General features: G+C 41.2%; 1 protein-coding gene across 3 annotated transcripts in view; it reads left to right on the forward strand.

Moving 5' to 3' along the window:
* Positions 1 to 7,444: 7,444 nt before the first annotated feature.
* The window catches only part of LOC135513789 (serine/threonine-protein kinase TAO3-like), a 164,010-nt gene continuing 150,060 nt past the window's right edge, over positions 7,445 to 21,394 (forward strand). For 2 of the 3 annotated variants that reach the window (XM_064936719.1, XM_064936718.1), the window contains exon 1: positions 7,445 to 7,815. The gene's annotated coding sequence lies outside the window, so the exon portion shown is untranslated. Of the gene's footprint in view, positions 7,816 to 7,952; positions 8,323 to 21,394 lie in introns of those variants that run through there. The other variant, XM_064936720.1, reaches the window with a different exon arrangement.

Genomic DNA, 21,394 nt, shown 5'->3' on the forward strand with positions numbered 1-21,394 from the left:
GTGCCCCCCCCATCCTGGGAAAAATATTATTTGTCCCCCCAATATATCACTGTCAACATAACTATGTAATTTAAATGATATGAACAATACTCAATGAAAGCACTTGTGCTGATTATAGTCACTGAATAGCACGTTTTTATGTTATAAAAGATTGCGACCCCCGCCCTTTGCCTCACAATGGTTTGATCCACTGCCAGTTCCTTAGCTGGCGAGGTAACAGAGGGTTCGTATCTACTGTCTGAAAGGCACTCAATGCACGTAACTGACGGGAGGTTAATCCAATCAATCGCGCCATAGCAATGTTTTTTTTGTTTGCATGACACAAGTAATTTTTCAACAATTGTTTACAGACAGATTATTTCACTTATAACTCACTGAATCACAATTGTAGTGGGTCAGAAGTTTAAATGCACTAAGTTGACTGTGCCTTTAAACAGCTTGAAAAATTCCAGAAAATGATGTCATGGCTTTAGAAGCTTCTGATAGGATTATTGACAACATTTGAGTCAATTGGAGGTGTACCTGTGGATGTATTTCAAGGCCTACCTTCAAACTCAGTGCCTCTTTGCTTGACATCATGGGAAAACCAAAATAAATCAGCCAAGACCTCAGAAATAAAATTGTAGACCTCTACAAGTATGGTTCATCCTTGGGAGCAATTTCCAAACGCCTGAAGGTACCACATTCATCTGTACAAACAATTGTACGCAAGTTTAAATACCATGGGACCACGCAGTCGTCATACCGCTCAGGAAGGAGACGCTTTCTGTCTCCTCGAGATGAACGTACATTGATGCGAAAAGTGCAAATCAATCCCAGAACAACAGCAAAGGGCGGCAGGGTAGCCTAGTGGTTAGAGCGTTGGACTAGTAACCTGGAAGGTTGCAAGTTCAAACCCCCGAGCTGACAAGGTACAAATCTGTCATTCTGCCCCTGAACAGGCAGTTAACCCACTGTTCCCAGGCCGTCATTGAAAATAAGAATGTGTTCTTAACTGACTTGCCTGGTTAAATAAAGGTAAAAAAAATAAATAAAAAAAAAGGACCTTGGGTAGATACTGGAGGAAACAGGTACAAAAGTATCTATAACCACAGTAAAACGAGTCCTATATTGACATAACATGAAAGGCAGCTCAGCAAGGAAGAAGCCACTGCTCCAAAACCAACATTTACCTTTTTTTTTTTTACATAAAAAAAGCCAGACTACGGTTTGCAACTGCAGATGGGGACAAAGATCGTACTTTTTGGAGAAATGTCCTCTAGTCAGATGAAACAAAAATAGAACTGTTAGGCCATAATGACCATGGTTATGTTTGGAGGAAAAAGGGTGAGGCTTGCAAGCCAAAGAACACCATCTAAACATCTAAACCGCGAAGCACAGGGGTGGCAGCATCATGTTGTGGGGGTGCTTTGCTGCAGGAGGGACTGGTTCACTTCACAAAATAGATGGCATCATGAGGACGGAAAATGATGCTATTGATTTATATATTGAAGCAACATGTATATTGAAGCAACATCTCAAGACATCAGTCAGGATGCTAAAGCTTGGTCGCAAATGGGTCTTCCAAATGGACAATGACCCCAACATACTTCTAAAGTTGTGGCAAAATGGCTTAAGGACAAGAAAGTCTAGGTACTGGAGTGGCCATCCCAAAGCCCTGATCTCGATCCTATAGAAAATTTGTGGGCAGAACTGAGAAAATGAGTGCAAGCAAGGAGGCCTACAAACCTGACTCAGTTACACCAGCTCTGTGGGAAGCTTGTGGAAGGCTACCCGAAACATTTGACCCAAGTTAAACAATTTAAAGGCAATGCTACCAAATACTATTTGAGTGTATGTAATCTTCTGACAAACTGGGAATGTGATGAAAGAAATAAAAGCTGAAATAAATAATTCTCTCTTCTAATATTCTGACATTTCACATTCTTAAAATAAAGTGGTGATCCTAACTGACCTAAAACAGGGAATTTTTGTCATTTTATACAACACAAATTCTTTCAGTTTTACCATTTCACTACCAGCACCCCTACTTCCAGGCTATGTCCACAGGTGGTAGTGGTGGTAGTAGGGATACAGGAACATCAACTCTTCCTGTGCAGCAGGAGGAGACTGAGGTCAGAGCACTGTGTCTACACTTGACACTTACATGTGACTTCTGGTATCAGAATACGAAGATCACATTGAAAAGACATATCGAGACGCACAAAATTCGTATTGTGTTCAGATCTGGACGACCACTTCAGGAGGTGGTCAGGGACGCATTGTGTGCGGATTTCTCCTCCGTCTGGATCATAGACATGGGGCACGCTCAAGCAAATCACTTTTGTCAAGGCAAAGTGTGTTGCATTATGGATATACAAATTGTCTGACTTTCAACTTCATGTCTACTGCATGACCTTTACAGCATGTGATCAAACTGCAGTCGACTGGAAATCATAAATGGTTGATATCGTCACCTATCATTGGTTATTGTCAATGCATGTTTACTGTTTTGGGCGGATGAACCTTCAGAGCTTAAATAGATGTTAATCCGTACATCCTTTACAATCTATTTTCGATCCACATTTCTCACATTAACAAATAAAATATCCAACTTGTGACAATATAGCTGATGTATTTATCTAGATGTTACTGTAATGTTGTGTCCCATGTTATAGCCAGGAATTTGTCTTGTCTGTAATATTGTTGTCAACAAAAAACAAATAAAAAAGGTGTTGATTTGTTTATTTAGTGTGAATAAAATGTTATACATATTGTAAACGACGCATTTGTTAATCTAGGGGATTTCTACACTGGCAATGTCCCGAAAACTGTCCTTTAAAACACCCTAGAGTTCATTTTGCGTAATAAAAAACAAACATCAAAATCTGTCAGTTTAAACGAGAGATATCTGGTGTCTTGCATTGGACGCGTCTCAATCCACCACATCCGCCGATGTCTCACTTCCACGTCTTTGGTGTCAGACCTTGAGCTATCCTGAAAATCGGTCTTCTCACAGAATCGTCTGTAGCTTCCAAATGGTTTGGCCTAGAAACTAGCATGACCCCTCGATGGAAAGATGAGACTCTCACTCTCAGGATGGTGTTCTCTACAAGTGTCTTGGGACAGCCGATCTGCCAACTTCTCTCTCTAGCGTCCAAACAGTTTGGGCTACACACTAATCTGACCCCTCTATGGAAAGGAGAGACTCACACGAACACATACATGTTATTTTGCTCTAGGACGCCCACAGGCCTTACAAGACTCGTCTGAAGGTCCTGGGTACCAGTTGAAAAAGTGAATGGAAGTACAGTATATATGGAGACTGTTTAATTCCAAAAATAAGAGGTTAAATACATGTATAAAACAAATATTTAAAAAAACGATTCCTGATCTGTCTTATATCTCTCAGATATAGGACAGGCACTTCAAAACAAACTTCCTTTAGATTTGTGGGGGTAGGTTCATCTGTTGTTCAATGAGTTTGTATGTACTAATAGAAGTAAGGCCAAATAAAAAAATTCATCAAGCGTTTTTTTAAATATTTTTGGGTTACTTCAAAGGGTGTTACATTCCTAAATCAAATAGCAAAATGATCATTGGTATGACTTTGTTAAAGCAATTCCATATAGCTTAGTAGAACCAATTTCAATAGCATCCACTTCATCTGCAATAACAAAGATGAAAGCCATGTCTGCTCGAGTTTCCTTGAAACAGCAGAAGTAGTCCGACTTGCATATGTGCATTGGTACCTCCCCGGACTTCACTTACCGACTTTGCTCAACGACTTCCGTCTAAAATAATTAACAAACCCATTTGAAGAACTAAAACTATACTGAAATTTTTACATTTAACTCCAAAACTAACTAAAATAAAAACCATTATGAATTATGTTCAGTTTTAGTTTTTTTCTCTCAAAATGTTGGGCAAACATTAAATGGGGATTTTAAGCTTCTGAATCTGGGGGTTCACAGATACTTGCGGTACTGCCTAGCAAAGCTTTTTGCACTCTATCCAATTGTCCCTCCCTACCTCCAGGCTATGCTCAAACCCTACAGCCCAACCCGAGCAGTCTATTCTGTCACCTCTGGTCTCTAGGCCCATCGCCCACACAGCCCAGTCCAAGCTCTTCTCTGTCCTCGAACCCCAATGGTGGAACCAGTTTTCCCCTGAAGCTAAAACAGCAGAGTCCCTGCCCATCTTCTGAAGCACCTGAAACCCAACCTCTTCAAAGAGTATCTTGAAAAAAATGATTCCTCACCTCACCTCAACCCACACCCCCCCATTTTTTTTCTTCCTGAACCAACACTTGCAATCGATTCCACCTTCTCCCCCTGTCTAGCTCTGACTTTGCTGATAGCTACTTTATTGAGGAAAAGTGTACTTACTATGCCTGTGATATGTGGTTGTCCCACCTAGCTATCTTAGTACGAATGCACTAACTCTGGATAAGAGGGTCTGCTGAATGACTAAAATGTCAAATGCCCCACATAAAGAATACTTCAGTATATGGTGTAAATACTAGAGTATTCACTGTAGTGTTTTTGTGGACATTACTGTAGTGTTTACTATAATATTTTTGTTATAGTATTTCTCCTGTAGGTTTCCTGAAGTAGAAATAATAGACATTTGACATAACCTATAGTTAGGTAGGTAGAACTGGGATCTGAACGGATAATGTTGTTGCGGACATTACTGTATTAGTATCTACTAGTGTTTTAAAAAAATATATATTTTTGTATTTTTTTTGTATTTACTATAGTATTCTACAGTATACTTGAACATTCTATAGTAAGTACTGATTGTGATCGAGGGATACTAAAAGTGTGCAGTATAGTATTCTAAAGTATACTACAGTTCTGTGGTATTCAGTGGAGGCTGCTGAGGGGAGAACAACTCATAATAATGGCCGGAACGGAGCAAATGGAATGGCATCAAACACCCGGAAACCATGTGTTTAATGTAGAATACCATTCCACTGATTCCGCTCCAGTCGTTACCACGAGCCCGTCCTCCCCAATGAAGGTGCCACCAGCCTCCTGTGGTGGTATTCTATAGCAAACTGTAGTATTTTTCATGTTGGTTAGCAGCAGAACCTCCAGACAGCGAGACAGACCTTACTATGCGCCTTGGACTTGATTACATAAGACAACACATTTCCAGAGTTATGTTGAAAGAACACTTGACCCCTAAGCCCTTAATGGAGTGGCCACTTGATGTGTTTGATAATGATCACTTGAGTCCGTTTTGGGCGAAATGAGAATTGAGTCGATGCGCACTTGCATCCCAACTGCCACAATATTCCAAAATAATGAACCCATTGTGACCTGTTCTGTAACATGATCCCCTAGGAAACAGTGCCAGACAGACACACACTCTGGTAATAGATAGTAATGATGAACCCATTCACAAGCATCTTGTGTTCCGCTGTGACCTGTTCTGTAACATGATTCCCTAGGAAACAGTGCCAGACAGACACACACTCTGGTAATAGATAGTAAGAAAGTTGTAAAAACTAAACGACGCCAAAGTACACACGTCGCCGGCTCACAGTGACTTGAAAAGTTTCAAGTTTTATTATCACGTGCACAAGTACAGTGAAATGCTTTTCTTGCAATCTCCAAACTCAACAATGCAGTAATCAATATCAATGTAGCACTAAAAATAACATAAGGTAGAACAGAAACACATGAAGAAATTTTAAAAACAAAAAAAGAACACAAGAAAGTAAGAAGTTATATGCATGCTAAACTGATTAAGCTAATGTGCTCTGCTTGCTCAATGTGCCTGCTACCTACTACTGGTATCTACTTCTAACTAGCTAGCTTTATTTAAGATAGTTCAGACTATTTTGAGGAAGTGTTAGAAGCTATGTTGTTGCTACGGTGACTCAGGAGGGACAAACAACATTGACTGCCAGGGTATGATATAGCGAACATAACAAACCCACATCGAACCACACCCCCAAGACCCAAATCCATTTTTTAATGAGCAGCAAAAAAAACACATGGGTAATCAGTGTGTTCAGCCCCCCTTTATAACTAACTTAACCTATGACCTGAACCAGCATTACTGCCCCAAAGTGGCAAGAAGTAACAAGCTAAAAAACTATACAACACAAATGGCTCCTGGCCTCCGACAGAGGATACTTTCTGTCACTAACACTAAAATGATTTTTTTAAATAAAACTTTTACAAAATAAAAACTAGTAAATCAGATCTGAGAACTAACTGAAATTAAACTGAATTTCAAATACAAAATCTTAAAACTAAATAGAAATAAAAACTAACATAAAAACACAAAACTATAATAACCTTGCGTGATACCAGTCATATCTGATTGAGCTTGAACACACTGTCTGTGGCCAAGGTTAAACCTAGGTCTTCTACATGTCAAAAGACTGTTAGCCCGCTGAGCTAGCTCAAGCCTAGGAATTAGCTTGGTAGCCAATGCACATTTTCAGGTCTCACTGGCAAGGTACACATCACGCAAGTGTGGCCCGTGGTTCCAAACCTCCTCCATTACACCTCGCTCCCCTTTGACCTCGCAGAGACTCATCTCGATCACAGCACCAGTTTGCCTGACTGAGGATCGAACTCGGATCTCACAAGACTGTTTTCTAGCTCAACCAAAGCCTAGGTATTGGCTTGGGAGCCAAAGAAAGTCTGAATGTCTCAGACAAGGTTATGCAAGTCTTGTTCCGAACATCGTCCAGACCGTTATACACATGCACTATGGGGAAGTACAGTATCTGCCTGGTGCACAGATATTCCCATGAACACCCTGCCAAGACTCATCACTGCTGCCCTGGCCTGTAGACACTGAGAGGGAGGCAGAGGGGAAAATGGGGGTCCAACCCAGGACCTAACTTGAGGACCTAATACTTCACTTTACTTTTTAAGCGTTTTGCATGGATTTCATGCAACTCATCATGTTTTTATTAGACATACATTCCATATGGACTGTCTAGCACTGTCATTCTAAATTCTGACACCAGATGTCAGTATTGCCTTATTGTTTATTTATTTCATTTTTCTCAATTGTGTCGCCTTAGTTTTTATGAACACTGCCAAGTGACACATTTGATCAGAATTTACATTTCTGTGATCGACTTTCATCGCTTTCAGTGGTCAATATTGTCCCAATGCACCATTGAAAAATGTACATAAAGCCCCAAAAAAATAAATGTGGGTTTTCTTATTTTTAAAAATGCAATTAACCCCATGTTATTTTATTAATGTGGACATGACTGAAACCTAATACAGTACCCAAGTATTCATTTTTAACTTTGATATCCCTAGTTTTTCTATCCCCAAAGGTTGTCTGTTGATGATCCTTTATAGCCGATAACCGATACATTTTTGTTTCTCTCATCCACCTCCTGTCCTCGTCTGCTTTGACTCTGAACTCGATTGTTTCTCCTTGTAAACAGCACATACTAAAACGTCCAATATTGTCTAGAGTTAAATGACAATGGTCTTGACAACACGACATTTGATCAATGCAATGTATTGATCATGATCAATAATCAACGGGCATGATCTAAACAACTGTGACACATACAGTGAATGTCGTTTTTTTGTTTGTTTAAACCATAACATTTATAGAAGCCAGAACTAAAGACAACTGCTGCTTGCCAGATAATCTACGAATTTATTTCCGCCTGTCAAACTAGCTGTCAGCGGCAAGGGGCCGTGCTCGTGCGGAGGAAAGGAGCGACTCGAGCCCTCATTCAGGAAGTCCTGACCAAACTTCAGAAAGTCAAGTTGTGTCTCGGAGTTGGACTAAATGTTATTGGAAACGTGGGATTCATCAAAAGGAACAAGAACATCACTGGTCAGTTTTTAATTTGGTTTATTTATGATGAAGGTACAAATGTTAATGTTAGCTATTGCTATCACAATATCAAGCTTCTAATTTGCTGGCTTCATACACGAGAGACACTTCCTAGTACGTTGTCGTCATGTCTTCGTTTCCATTAAGATGAAGCCGAAGTAACCCATGTTACTGTGAAATGATTATTTCGTTGTCAAGATACCAGGCTAACGTAGTTGTATTCTTTATTATGACTCATAGCATGATGACTACCGAAGTTGAGACTTGAACGCATTGTTGTTTTAACGTAACAGTCTCACTAGATAGGCAGTCAGTGAAGTGCGTAGGGTAGTTGAACTGTGCAAGCCAAATACTTGGTTGGTTACACCTGCTCGCAAAACAATTCTCACCGTCTGTTTCATTGGAAATTGTTTATCATTCATACAGTGCTTTTAAATCGTTGAAAGTATTGCTTGGCAAATGAGGAACAGAGGACGTGTTTTCATAAGCACCGACCTGAGCTCATGGGTAAGTATTGCGAGCAAATGACAAGCCAGTTTGGTTCACCTCTTGTCGTGTTAAATTATAAACTGAACCTCTCGATAAACAACGAGACATGTTTTTAAAACCTGTATGCAGTTGCGCAAAAGCCTTTCAACTTGGTTTAGCTGTCAATTTTGGGAATTGTCATTTTGTTTCAAGAGGTTTTACTTGATAATTTGCGAGTTGTCACTAGACGGCTGGAACTATAATGTAGCTAGCTACTGTCTGGCTGTGCCACAGACTGTTTTTCAGTGGATACATGTTGCGACTGAACGTTTCACAACCAGCTACTTACTGCATCATTTTTTTGGACATTTTGCGATGGATGGATTGCCAGACATCGAAAACGATTGCATAGCTCAATGCACATGTTAAAATATGTAAATGAAATGAAATTTGCTTTAACTGCCCAGTAATTGACTGACAGAAATGACATTGTCCCCCGAGTCTAACGTTAGTGCGTCTATTGTTTTTGTGCTTGAAGCAAATGTTGGTCTAGTGCACTACACACTGGTTAAACAAAATTGACAGCTGCCTTTTTGAATGTTTTGTTTGATTTGCCGTCTATTGTCATTCATACAGTGCTTTCAACGATAGCTTTACCACTGATATGCAGATATTTTGTTTCCTGTAATCTGCATAAAAGTAAATGTAGGTTAACATTACAAGCTTGAAATGTCTCATTAAAGGCTAAAATAGCAGCCAGTGGAACAGCCTACAACAACCAACCTGACTTCATGATGTCATCCTTTTATGTAGACAGCTTGAATAGGAAGCTAACAGACATGCTTGTAATGAACACATTTCTGCTTGTTCTGAACATGCAATATCTTGTAATTTCCCAAGATATTGCCTGAGCCATAAGAAGTCGTTAGCTTCCATATTTAGCATATATTTGGTCTACACGCAGCTCTTGAATATTCTGTATCAGAGTTCTCTGTATAATGTCTACATTCATTTATCTCTCACTATAAACAAATATTTGCCCATTAGCAGCCAGTGGCTTGATTTTAAAGAAACAACTTTCATTGCTTTAGCCCATGCTTCCCACATAACCTACAGTAACCTTATCAAGTCGGCCAGCCAGCTCATCAGTAAGTCTCAGGCTTTGAGTGGGAGGTAACTATGAACAGAAAGTTACACCGTGGCAGTCCAAGGCTACCAGTCCCTTAAGGTCGCCTATCTAGCTGATAATACTGGTGTCTAGGCTAGTTCAGTCTATTTTTTTATTGTATGAAGAGGGACAATAGCCTGAAATGGTTGTGTCTGTGTGTGACTGAGGTCCAACGGAAGTTGCCCCTCCCTCACTCCCTCCCTCTGTTACCTTCACCCAGTTAGTTTAGCTTTTTTGTAGGATATTCAGACGTGACATCCTGTCTTCCTCCCAAATGGAACCCTATTCCCTATATAGTGCACTACTTTTTATCAGGGCTCTGGACGAAAGTAGTGCACTATATGGAATAGGGTGCCATTTTGGACATTCGCCGAGTGTCACTGACATCCTGTGCGTCTGATCTGTTGGCGTGCTCAACGGTTGTGGTTTGTGTTTGTGAATAACCTATGCATGTATGTGTGCATTGCATGTATCCCATAGGCCTTGGCTACATATATATCTTACATGTTCCTCTGCACGTGTAAAGTCCAATTAAAACTTGATATTTATCCTGCTTGTCTTCCCTGACTGACTCTATTTTCTGTGTAGTTCCTCCTCTGTGAGTCTGCAACGGGTTTGACTGTAATGTGCAACTATATCTCTGCAAGTGTGAGGTGCGTTGATGGATGCGTGGGGTGAGGACACATCAAATGTGGCTGGCTGTCAGGGGAAGGGGGACATTCTGCGTCCTATGAGCACTGATCAAAAGTAGTGCAATATTTTTATTTTATTTTACCTTTTATTTAACTAGGCAAGTCAGTTAAGAACAAATTCTTATTTTCAATGACAGCCTAGGAACAGTGGGACCCAGGCTGGCCCTGTTCGGGGGCAGAACGACAGATTTGTACCTTGTCAGCTTGGGGGTTTGAACTTGCAACCTTCCAACGTTAGGCTACCCTAATATAAAGGGAATAGGGTGCCATTTGGGACACAGGAAAGCCCAGGCTCCAGCCCCCTCTACCAGGCAGGCAGGCCCAGGCTCCAGCCCCCTCTACCAGGCAGGCAGGCCCAGGCTCCAGGCCCGTCTCCCAGGCAGACAGGCAGACCCAGGCTCCAGCCCACTCTCGCAGGCAGGCAGACCCAGGCTCCAGCCCTCTCTCGCAGGCAGGCAGACCCAGGCTCCAGCCCACTCTCGCAGGCAGGCAGACCCAGGCTCCAGCCCTCTCTCGCAGGCAGGCAGACCCAGGCTCCAGCCCTCTCTCGCAGGCAGGCAGACCCAGGCTCCAGCCCTCTCTCGCAGGCAGGCAGACCCAGGCTCCAGCCCTCTCTCGCAGGCAGGCAGACCCAGGCTCCAGCCCTCTCTCGCAGGCAGGCAGACCCAGGCTCCAGCCCTCTCTCGCAGGCAGGCAGGCCCAGGCTCCAGCCCCCTCTCTTAAATCAAATCAAATTTTATTTGTCACATACACATGGTTAGCAGATGTTAATGCGAGTGTAGCGAAATGCTTGTGCTTCCAGTTCCGACAATGCAGTAATAACCAACAAGTAATCTAACTAACAATTCCAAACCTAATTTCTTATACACAGTGTAAGGGGATAAAGAATATTTACATAAAGATATGAATGAGTGATGGTGCAGAGCAGCATAGGCAAGATACAGTAGATGGTATCGAGTACAGTATATACATATGAGATGAGTATGTAAACAAAGTGGCATAGTTAGTGGCTAGTGATACATGTGTTACATAAGGCTGCAGTAGATGATAGAGGACAGTATATACGTATACATATGAGATGAATAATGTAGGGTATGTAAACATTATATTAGGTAGCATTGTTTAAAGTGGCTAGTGATATATTTTACATCCTTTCCCATCAATTCCCATTATTAAAGTGGCTGGAGTTGAGTCAGTGTGTTGGCAGCAGCCACTCAATGTTAGTGGTTGCTGTTTAACAGTCTGATGGCCTTGAGATAGAAGCTGTTTTTCAGTCTCTCGGTCCCAGCTTTGATGCACCTGTACTGACCTCGCCTTCTGGATGATAGCACAGTGAACAGGCAGTGGCTCGGGTGGGTGTTGTACTTGATGATCTTTGTGGCCTTCCTGTAACATCGGGTGGTGTAGGTGTCCTGGAGGGCAGGTAGTTTGCCCCCGGTGATACGTTGTGCAGACCTCACTACCCTCTGGAGAGCCTTACGTTTGTGGGCGGAGCAGTTGCCGTACCAGGCGGTGATACAGCCCGCCAGGATGCTCTCGATTGTGCATCTGTAGAAGGCAGGCCCAGGCTCCAGCCCCCTCTCCCAGGCCGGCCCAACATAGGGGAGGTGTAAACCCTGGCATCAGGCTTAATCACTACACACTGAGTGCTATGTAAAGGGCTTTGGATAATCTGGGTGTGAATAAAGTTTCACATATGAAGGAGAATTGAGAGGGAAAGAGCATTTCCATTGCAGCTGTTCTTTTTACTCTTGTCTCTCTTCTTAAGGACTAGTCTGGGCTATTATGTTTACTACTCGCTCTCCTTCAATTCTTCCAAGCAGAAGAAGGAGGAAGATGAGGCCTTAAGGAAGGAGTGCGTAATGTCTGTTTCTCCTCAACAATGAACAGTGTTCCATGACACACCTGTACATTATGTTCTTTGCTCTAAGTCTAAGGACATTAACTCTAAGAACAAGGAAATGTATTAAGATTGGAATTACATTGAGGAATTACAGTTGGCTCCAAATGTATTGGGACAGTGACACTTTATTTTTATTTTGGCTCTACTCCAGCACTTTGGATTTGAAATGATACAATGTCTGAGGTTAAAGTGCAGACTGTCAGCTTTTATTTGAGGGTGTATTTTCATCCATATCAGATGAACCGTTAAGAAATTACAGCACTTTCTGTACATAATCAACCCTATTAAAATAGTCAAGTTTTGTATTTGGTCCGATATTCATTGCACGCAATGACTACATCTTGGATTCATTTGCTGTTTTTTGTTCTTTTCTTGGTTGTGTTTCAGATTATTTTGTTCCCAAATAGAAATGAATGGTAACTAACGTATTGTCAGTTTGGAGTCACTTTTTATTGTAAATTAATATAGCATATGTTAATAACACTTATACATTAATGTGGATGCTACCATGATAACGGATAGTCCTGAATGAATTGTGAATAATGATGTTTGAGAAAATTAGACGCACAAATATCATACCCCCAAGACATGCTAACCTCTCACCATTACAATAACAGGGGGAGGTGAGCATTTTTTGGGGAGGTATAATATTTTCACTCTAACTTTCTCTTTTAATTATTTACGATTCATTCAGAATTATCTGTAATCATGGTAGCATCCACATGAATGTAGAATTGTTGAGAACCGTATCATATTCTTATTTGTAATAAAAGTGACCCCAAGATTGTCCCAATGCTTTTGGTCGGTTCACCCGATATGGATGAAAATACCCTCAAATTAAAGATGAAAGGCAGCTCTTTGACTTCATAGTCATGGTATCATTTCAAATCCGATTATTGGAGTACAGAGCCAAACAACAACAACGTGCCACTGTCCCAGTACTTTTGGTGCTCAATGTTGACATGGAGAAACACCACTTACGTCAGGTGTACAATAAGCTTAGAGACACAGAACATTTTGTCACATGCGCTGAATACAGCTGGTGTATACTTTACCGTGAAACGCTTGCTTACGAGCCTTTCCCAAAGATGCAGAGTTTCAAAATGGTAACATGAGGAGTAAAATTAATTTGATATTTATACATACACACACTACCGTTCAAATGTTTAGTCACTTAGAAATGTCCTTGTTTTTTAGAAGAAAAGCTCTCTTTTTGTCCATTTAAAATAACATCAAATTGTTAAGAAATACAGTGTAGACATTTTTACCGTTGTAAATGACTATTGTAGCTGGAAATGGCTGCTTTAAAATTGTTATGGAATATCTACATAGGTGTACAGAGGCCCATTATCAGCAACCATCACTACTGTGTTCCAATGGCACGTTGTGTTAGCTAATGGCCGCTCAAAATGGCCGCTCCAGATACTCAATTAGTTTATTTTGAGTCTGTAATCAAACCCACAAATGCTGAAGCTCCAGATACTCAACTAGTCTAAAGAAGGCCAGTTTTATTGCTTCTTTAATCAGACAACAGTTTTCACCTGTGCTAATATAAATGCAAAAGGGTTTTCTAATGATCAATTAAATCAAATTTATTTATATAGCCCTTCGTACGTCAGCTGATTATCTCAAAGTGCTGTACAGAAACCCAGCCCAAAACCCCAAACAGCAAGCAATGCAGGTGTAGAAGCACGGTGGCTAGGAGAAACTCCCTAGAAAGGCCAAAACCTAGGAAGAAACCTAGAGAGGAACCAGGCTATGTGGGGTGGCCATTTAAGCATTTAAGCATTTCCCAATCAAAATGTACAACGATTACTTCCCATTGCAAAAAAAACATTTCAACGTTTTGCACACACAGTAACCAGTGAACTTTAAGTTTAAAGTGGAACTGACACCGTTTTATCTAATTTGCAGATATGAAACAAGACTATCACTCAAAAATATACAATACTCAGTTTATGCTACAAAACCAACTTTGAGGTTTTAAAAAGTGATTATATTTAACTCAACGTTCCATTACCTACACTCAGGCATTGTTGGAAGAATAGATGGATGCAGTATAATGCATCATTAATATAATTAACCAATACATTTCTTGTGAGTCCAAAAACTCTCATGTTTCAAATCACAGCTGGCCTGGTACATTGTTTGCAGCCTCCATTCGGGCTGCACTGTTTCAATTTAATTCATTCAATATTCTGGACAATGGACAAATGTAACTAATGCTGGGAACGTCAATACAGTAAAACTAGCATTGAATGCAAGTCAGTTATAACGTGGCTAATAGGCTAACCTTTCTATTTATGTAGCAAGCTAAAAACACGGAGCCCAACGTAGCTAGCTAACTAGGAGTATGTCATGCCATTGGAGGAGTGGGTGAGTGACGGACTGTTCCATCAAATAGTTTTTCATTGGCTATACACGGTTGATGTGCATAACTGAGGGAGAGAGAGCCTACTTTTTTTCATGATTGCTTGATCAATAGGATATATTTGCAGAAATTCATTCAGGTGTATTTAGTGGCTTTTGGTGAATGTGTCCTAATGATCTAAAGTTGCACTGTTGCTACTTCCTGTAAACACACAGTCCAGTTCAAAGTGAATGATGGCAGGCCCGTGTGGCCAATGGCTTGTTTGTATTCAGGTCTACCGTAGCTCTGATTGGCTACAGCGCACCGGGCTGTGGAGACTCCGTTCCTGGACAAGACAGATGTTTTTATTCAGTTTTATTTACCACCGTCTCTATTGATTGTCCAGACATATATCTGTTTTCCCACTATATCGCTCTAGAATTTTCACAAAAGCCTTAGTATACATAATTCCCTAACATTCTAAGAATTAATGTACATGTGAAAAGTGGATGAAGTGGTCACTTGTCAGGAAATGGTTTTAAAGTGTCCTTCCTGGGTATGTATATATATATATATATGTGTGTGTGTATATATATATATATATATATATATATATATATATATATATATATATATATATATATATATATATATATATATTATATATATATATATATTTTGAATAAGATTTAATTTTGCTAAAATTCTGTCAGTTCCACTTAAAGTGCAACTATGTTTCACACAAGTTAATGTCAGATACGGCTATCAGGAAGCATGCTGCTATAACTAACACAGTTCCACTCACCAGATGATAATCATTTGAAACTTAACTTCTTGTTGAAAGTTATTCTAAAAGGGGGGGGTAGCTAACAAATTAGCAGCAACATTCTCTTTGATAACACCAAAAACCAACAACAACAACAAATTGTTAGCTAGCTAGACCGTGGGAAAACTACTGCTCGCTATTGCACAGTGACCTGTTGGCTTTCAAGAAGGCAGAAGTTTCCATAAGTTTTTGTAAAAACGGTCCCACCCATTAAGTCAATGTGATTGGTTGATTCCACTTTAACTCCAAAATATTGCCCTAATACAGTTGAATGACAGATGCCTTTTATCTAGCATCTGATGGCCTAGCCAATGGCTGACTTGGCTACTGTAGCTAGATTTATCTCCCCAGAGACCAGCAAAGAAAAATCGTGATTTAACTATTTTCTTTCCAACAAAAACGAAAGAGATTAAATCAGAACATTATTATATTATAATCATTGTTTTCTAAATCCTTAGCCCTTCTCTGAAGGTGTAGAAGGCCAGGCCCATTCTTCCCCACTGTGTTTGGGTTAGTAATCATTTGTAGTGGCTGTATCTTCTTACAGCATGCATTTCTTTTCTCTCTCACTATTCTAAATGTCTAAAGAATCCAGATGTTGTTCTGAAATATGAACACACAAATACTAGACATTTTTAACTCTAAATGTGGTGATTTGACAATTACAATGATGGACTTGCATTTGTCTCAGTCTTGACTCTGTCTCGGACCCCTTGTTCCCCTACCCGTCTTGACTTGGTCTCTATCTCAACCCACCCACCCCCCTCCTGTCTTGGTCTTGACTCAGACTCGATTTGCTCTGGTCTTGGCCTTGAATCGGTCTCACTTTAGGTGGTCTCCAACACAACACTGCTGTACACTGTTATCATTAGTAAAGTGAAATGTAGATTGGACATCACTTGTTGTCAGGTGTACAATAGGTCCATAGACATAACTTTCATAATTGAATATGCCAAAATACTGTACAGGTTTTTTGCCAAAACAAAGGAAACACCACTATAAAGTGTCTGAATTGGGCCACAACAAGCTGCCAGCACAGCTTCAATGCGACTTGGCATAGAGTCCAATCAATCAAATGTATTTATAAAACCTTCTTACATCAGCTGATATCTCAAAGTGCTGTACAGAAACCCATCCTAAAACTCCAAACAGCAAGCAATGCAGGTGTGGAAGCACGGTGACTAGGAAAAACTCCCTAAAAAGGCCAAAACCTAGGAAGAAACCTAGAGAGGAACCAGGCTATGTGGGGTGGCCAGTCCTCTTCTGGCTGTGCCGGGTGGAGATTATAACAGAACATGGCCATGATGTTCAAATGTTCATAGGTGACCAGCAGGGTCAAATAATAATCAGTGGAGGGTGAGGGTCAGCACCTCAGGAGGAAATGTCAGTTGGCTTTTCATAGCCGATCATTCAGAGTATCTACAAGTGTACCTAAGCATGATGGGATGTCAAAGTACCTGCTTTCAATATACTTCATATCCCTCATTTACTCAAGTGTTTCCTTTATTCTGGTAGTTACCTGTATATGTTTTGTATACTCTCTCTTTTACTAGATTATGTCCATCAATTTCAGTCTCGCTGACTGTAGTCCTGAATAGGCTAATTTAAGAGCAGCGAGCAGTCAGCCACTGAGCAGATGAGCGGAGCTAGAAAGGCCAGCTTGTGGCCTGAGAAGACCTGGGCCCATGCTAATTAGCACTGATAACATCACTCCAAGGACTCCATCCTCTCACACACACACTCTGCCTTTCTCCATCTCTCTCTACTAGGGCTGACACCTGATTTCATGCCTGTCTGAGTGGACAGATCAGTTGTGAAGGCTGTGTGTATGGCACAGTCATCACTCGAAGATACAGCTTCAATTAGCACTGACGTGCTAATATGTAAGAGAGCTGGTGCAACACAAATATTTTATTTTATAACAAATGCGTGTTCTCGCCCGTGTGGATAGTGGCCGCTTTCCGCGGTTCTGAAAAGCATCAGTGCTCTGTTGAATTGGCGTCTTTCCTAGACCATGGTGCTATGTGTATAATAAATCCATTTTTATTTGTCACGTGCTTACTTACAAGCCCTTAACCAACAATGCAGTTTTAAGAAAAATAAGTGTGAGGTAAAAAAAATAGATAAGTAAGAAATACAAATAATTAAAGAGCAGCAGTAAAATAACAATAGCGAGGCTATATACAGGGGGTACATAGTTAATGTGCGGGGGTTCAGGTTAGTCAAGGTAATTGAGGTAATATGTACATATAAAGGGACTATGCATAAATAATAAACAGAGTAGCAGCAGCATAAAGGGGGGATGACGACAATGCAAATAGTCCGGGGAGCCATTTGATTATGTGTTCAGCAGTCTTATGGCTTGGTGTTAGAAGCTGTTAAGCCTTTTGGGTCTACACTTGGCGCTCCTTTACTACCGTACGGCAAGCGGTAGAGAGAACAGTCTATGACTAGGGTGGCTGGAGTCGTTGAGAAGTTAATAGTGAAGTTAACCAGCATATTGTTGTTGAGAACAATGCAACGGAGGCAGCAGCGGAGTTCGGAGGTGAGAAAACAGCCCTAGCCTTGTCTAAGACAATTAAGGGAAAGGATTTTAGTAATCTATACAGCACCTGTTTGAGACACTATGCACTCAGTCTTACCTTATTTTTCTTTATCTCCAGTATTTTTCACCATCTAGTCAAATTTATTCCACACGTCTGACTTCCCCTTTACCTCCTGAGCAACCAGTAAACATTCCCCCGTTGTCGAGTTGATTTATTTGCTACATCCGTTTTGCTGTCACATGTTACGATGTTCAGAGTTTGTTATAACCAATTTAATTATGTGATTATGATAGGCTATAGATCAGGCACTATTGGTCATGTGTATGTGATGCTCACATGTGTCACGTAAAGAGAGCAAGGGTTGAGGGAATAGGATTTTTAATTGTTTTCCTAAGCAAATGAAGGATTTTGGTAACAACATTTCGGTCAGAAATGGTTGTAACTATGTTGCAGCTTCAGCAACATGGATAGTGCGATACACACTATTGATGTTCTGTGGTGGTAGCTGCAGCATAGCGCAGCAAGTTTGGCAGATGACCACATTTTAACACAGAGCAGCAAGTTTGAGCCAGGCCCAGCACAATTTAAATCAATTACGGTCGGAGTCCCTCTAGTCATTTGTGTGCCTTAATTATTTAATCAAACAGTTCACTTAAAGCATCAGACAAGCGCAGTGCATATAGTTGATTTGATTACAATACATAGGATATGTCTGTATATGGAAAAATACACATTTGAGCATTTTGCCCAATCTCACGCTCTCATTTTCTCACTCATCTTTTCTCTCACCTCTCACCTCTCGTTCTCTCTTTCTTACTACGTCTATGCTTCCCCTCATCTTGGCTGGTTTATTTTTGTATAACGGCTTCTGATGTGTTTTGGTGATGTGTCTGAGGGCCAATCATGTGCATGTTTGTCTTCGAGACAAAGGCACGCCATGATGGAATGTCCCAATACACAGTGGGCCTCATTTATCAACAGTGAGCAGCACACACTTTTGTGTGTAAGTCATTAGTATAAGAAATGGTACGTATATGTTGATTTATGCAATATTTTAGAGCATGAAGATGAAGCTGTAAAATGACTGGCATACCTTGCCCATAAAATGACATCCGGTGTACTTCCTGTATAAAGGGCCCTGTTGGTGGCAAGGTCAATCCTTTGCTCCCTCTCCCTGCCAGGCTATTTAAATATCCTCCTCCCCCTCTTCTGGTTCTACACAACTCCCTCCAGCCTCTCAGCTCCTCGCCCTCTTCTTCTGGTCCTGCACAACACAACTCCCTCCAGCCTCTCAGCTGAAAGCCTTCAACTTGTTTTTCTTCTTCCCTTTTTTGTCTCTCGCTCTCTGTCGCTCCGTCTCTCACTCTCCGCCCCCTCATCCCTCCTGCCACGTTAGAGAAGACTTACTTTTGAATAAGATATTAAGGGGATGGATAGGAGAGAGCGAGAATTATCCGTTCTAACCGGTGATGCTGCTGGTTTATATACGTCACGACGGTAGCAAAGCACATGAAATATTAAAGCGTTTTGGCTGCGTTTTGGCCCAAATAGAGGGAACAGGGTGCCCCCAAATATAGGGAACAGGGTGCCATTTGGGATGCAAACTGGGTACAGATGTTTGGTAACAGGCTTACACTATCAGCACCACAATATTTAATGACCAATATGGACCCCATCAGCAGCTACCGCTTCACAATAGACACCCTGTTCAGAACAGGTGTTACGTTGGGTCGCTGTACGGGAGCCATGAAGGCAATGCTTGTTAGTATAATGTGGTCATCTGCCAACCATTAGGTTAGAGATGTAGAGGGAAGGTCTATACTACAGGGAAAATGAGGTGTCCACACAGTTAGGCTAAATCAGATGTAATTTCAGTATTAATGGCTAAGTTTTCGGTCACCATTGGCCATCAGAGCATTGTTTGTACACGCGAGATCTGATGGCTGTCTGTACACCATGTCAGCCTAATAAAAGGTGTGTGTGTGGTGCTGCACTGTTTCCCGTCTGCTCTGGGTTTTAAGCATGTTTCACGCCTAGCTGCCTCCCTCTCCTAATGTGATGCTCCACTGTCTGTCTCAATGAGGCCTGGTCGTCGCTCCAAGACATTCCTAACCCTAGTTCTCTCCTCATCGTCTGGTGGAAAGTGTGCATTTACTTCTTGGATGGATGGCTGTGGAAGGAAAGCGTCAGTGGAACATGGGAATGTGTCTGCTCATCATGGTCCTCCAGGTCAGACCAGAATCACATGCAGGCATGGGCCAGTCAAGCAAACTCATGGTCGCAATTCATGGGGGTGAATCTCAATTGTATTTCCTTGCATCCTTTCTCCACACTGCTTCCTCAAAATGCATTGGAAGAGAAGGTCTGAGTGCAAGGGGAGAGAGCGAGACAAAGAATCAACGGTGGTCACCGCATGATCGCTAAGGGAAAAATGTATGGTTGGATATGTCTAGTGAATTCCATCCTTATGATTGTACTCCCACACTCCACTGCCCAGTTTTTCAAAAGTTGACCCGTCTGGATTTCGCTGATCTAGAATAGGATTAAATGCATAGAAATACAATTAATAGACTGGGAGTCCTTTAAGTCAATGATTCCTTCCCCCCCACAGTTTTATAGTTAACATCATGCTATTTAAAAAAAATAAAAAAAATTGTGGCATGTGGCTGAGAGAGAATGTTACTGTTTCAGAGCAAATTTTCTGCTTTTCTAAAAGTTGCCATGAGGCTTAGAGAAAGTGTTGTGGTTTTAAAGCTAATTTCCTATAATAAAAAAAATAAAATCATGGCCTATGTGTTTATATAATATGTTGTTACACCAGTCTGTTCTAGCCATTCTTCTTTTTCTATGTATTTAATCATATTCGATCTGCGAAATCCAGATAAATCACTTTTGGAAAAACTAGGCCCTGAGGAGCCATTCATTCTCTGTGTGTCTGAACTGACTGTTTTAATCTGTAATACTTTAGGGAGCGGCAACAGGGTGCAGCGGAATAGCTGCCTCCGTTGCACCCAGTCTCTAATGTATGCTGGGCTAATGGCTATGAGGATATACCGACCTATTTGTGCTACGTAAATTGAAATAAAACAACATTTAACACCAATGTAGGCACTAGCCAGTCTCATGGCTGGTTTGACATTTAATTCACCACTGCAGATATAGAATGACTAGATAGACAGACCAGGCTGTAGATTTAGGCTTATCATACTGTACATGTTCTGCTCATCTCCCTGTGTTCTTGGCGTGCATAGTACAAACCCCTCAGTGTTCTTGGCAAGTTGGTCTTCACTGACGGTGTGGGACTCAAGCAACTTAATTGCAGCCTTTAACATTAAAGAAAATGAGCCTCAGATTTTCTGGTGGAGAAAAAAGGCACCTGTGACCGACTGAGTTGGTCATCGAACCCCCGTTAGCTCTGTGTGTGTGAGCCACTGAGCCTCTTTTCTCTGAAGCCGCTCTGTCCTGGGGCTCCGGGGTGAAGCCGCTCTGTCCTGGGGCTCCGGGGTGAAGCCGCTCTGTCCTGGGGCTCCTGGGTGAATGGGGAGCCAGGGCTGTCATCACACGGGGAAAGTGACATGGCTAATTACTGTACTTGTCTTTTCTCTGCCCACTAGGCTGCATGTTTC

This window comes from Oncorhynchus masou, chromosome 25 (genome assembly GCF_036934945.1).
Source record: "Oncorhynchus masou masou isolate Uvic2021 chromosome 25, UVic_Omas_1.1, whole genome shotgun sequence".
NCBI lineage: Eukaryota > Metazoa > Chordata > Actinopteri > Salmoniformes > Salmonidae > Oncorhynchus > Oncorhynchus masou.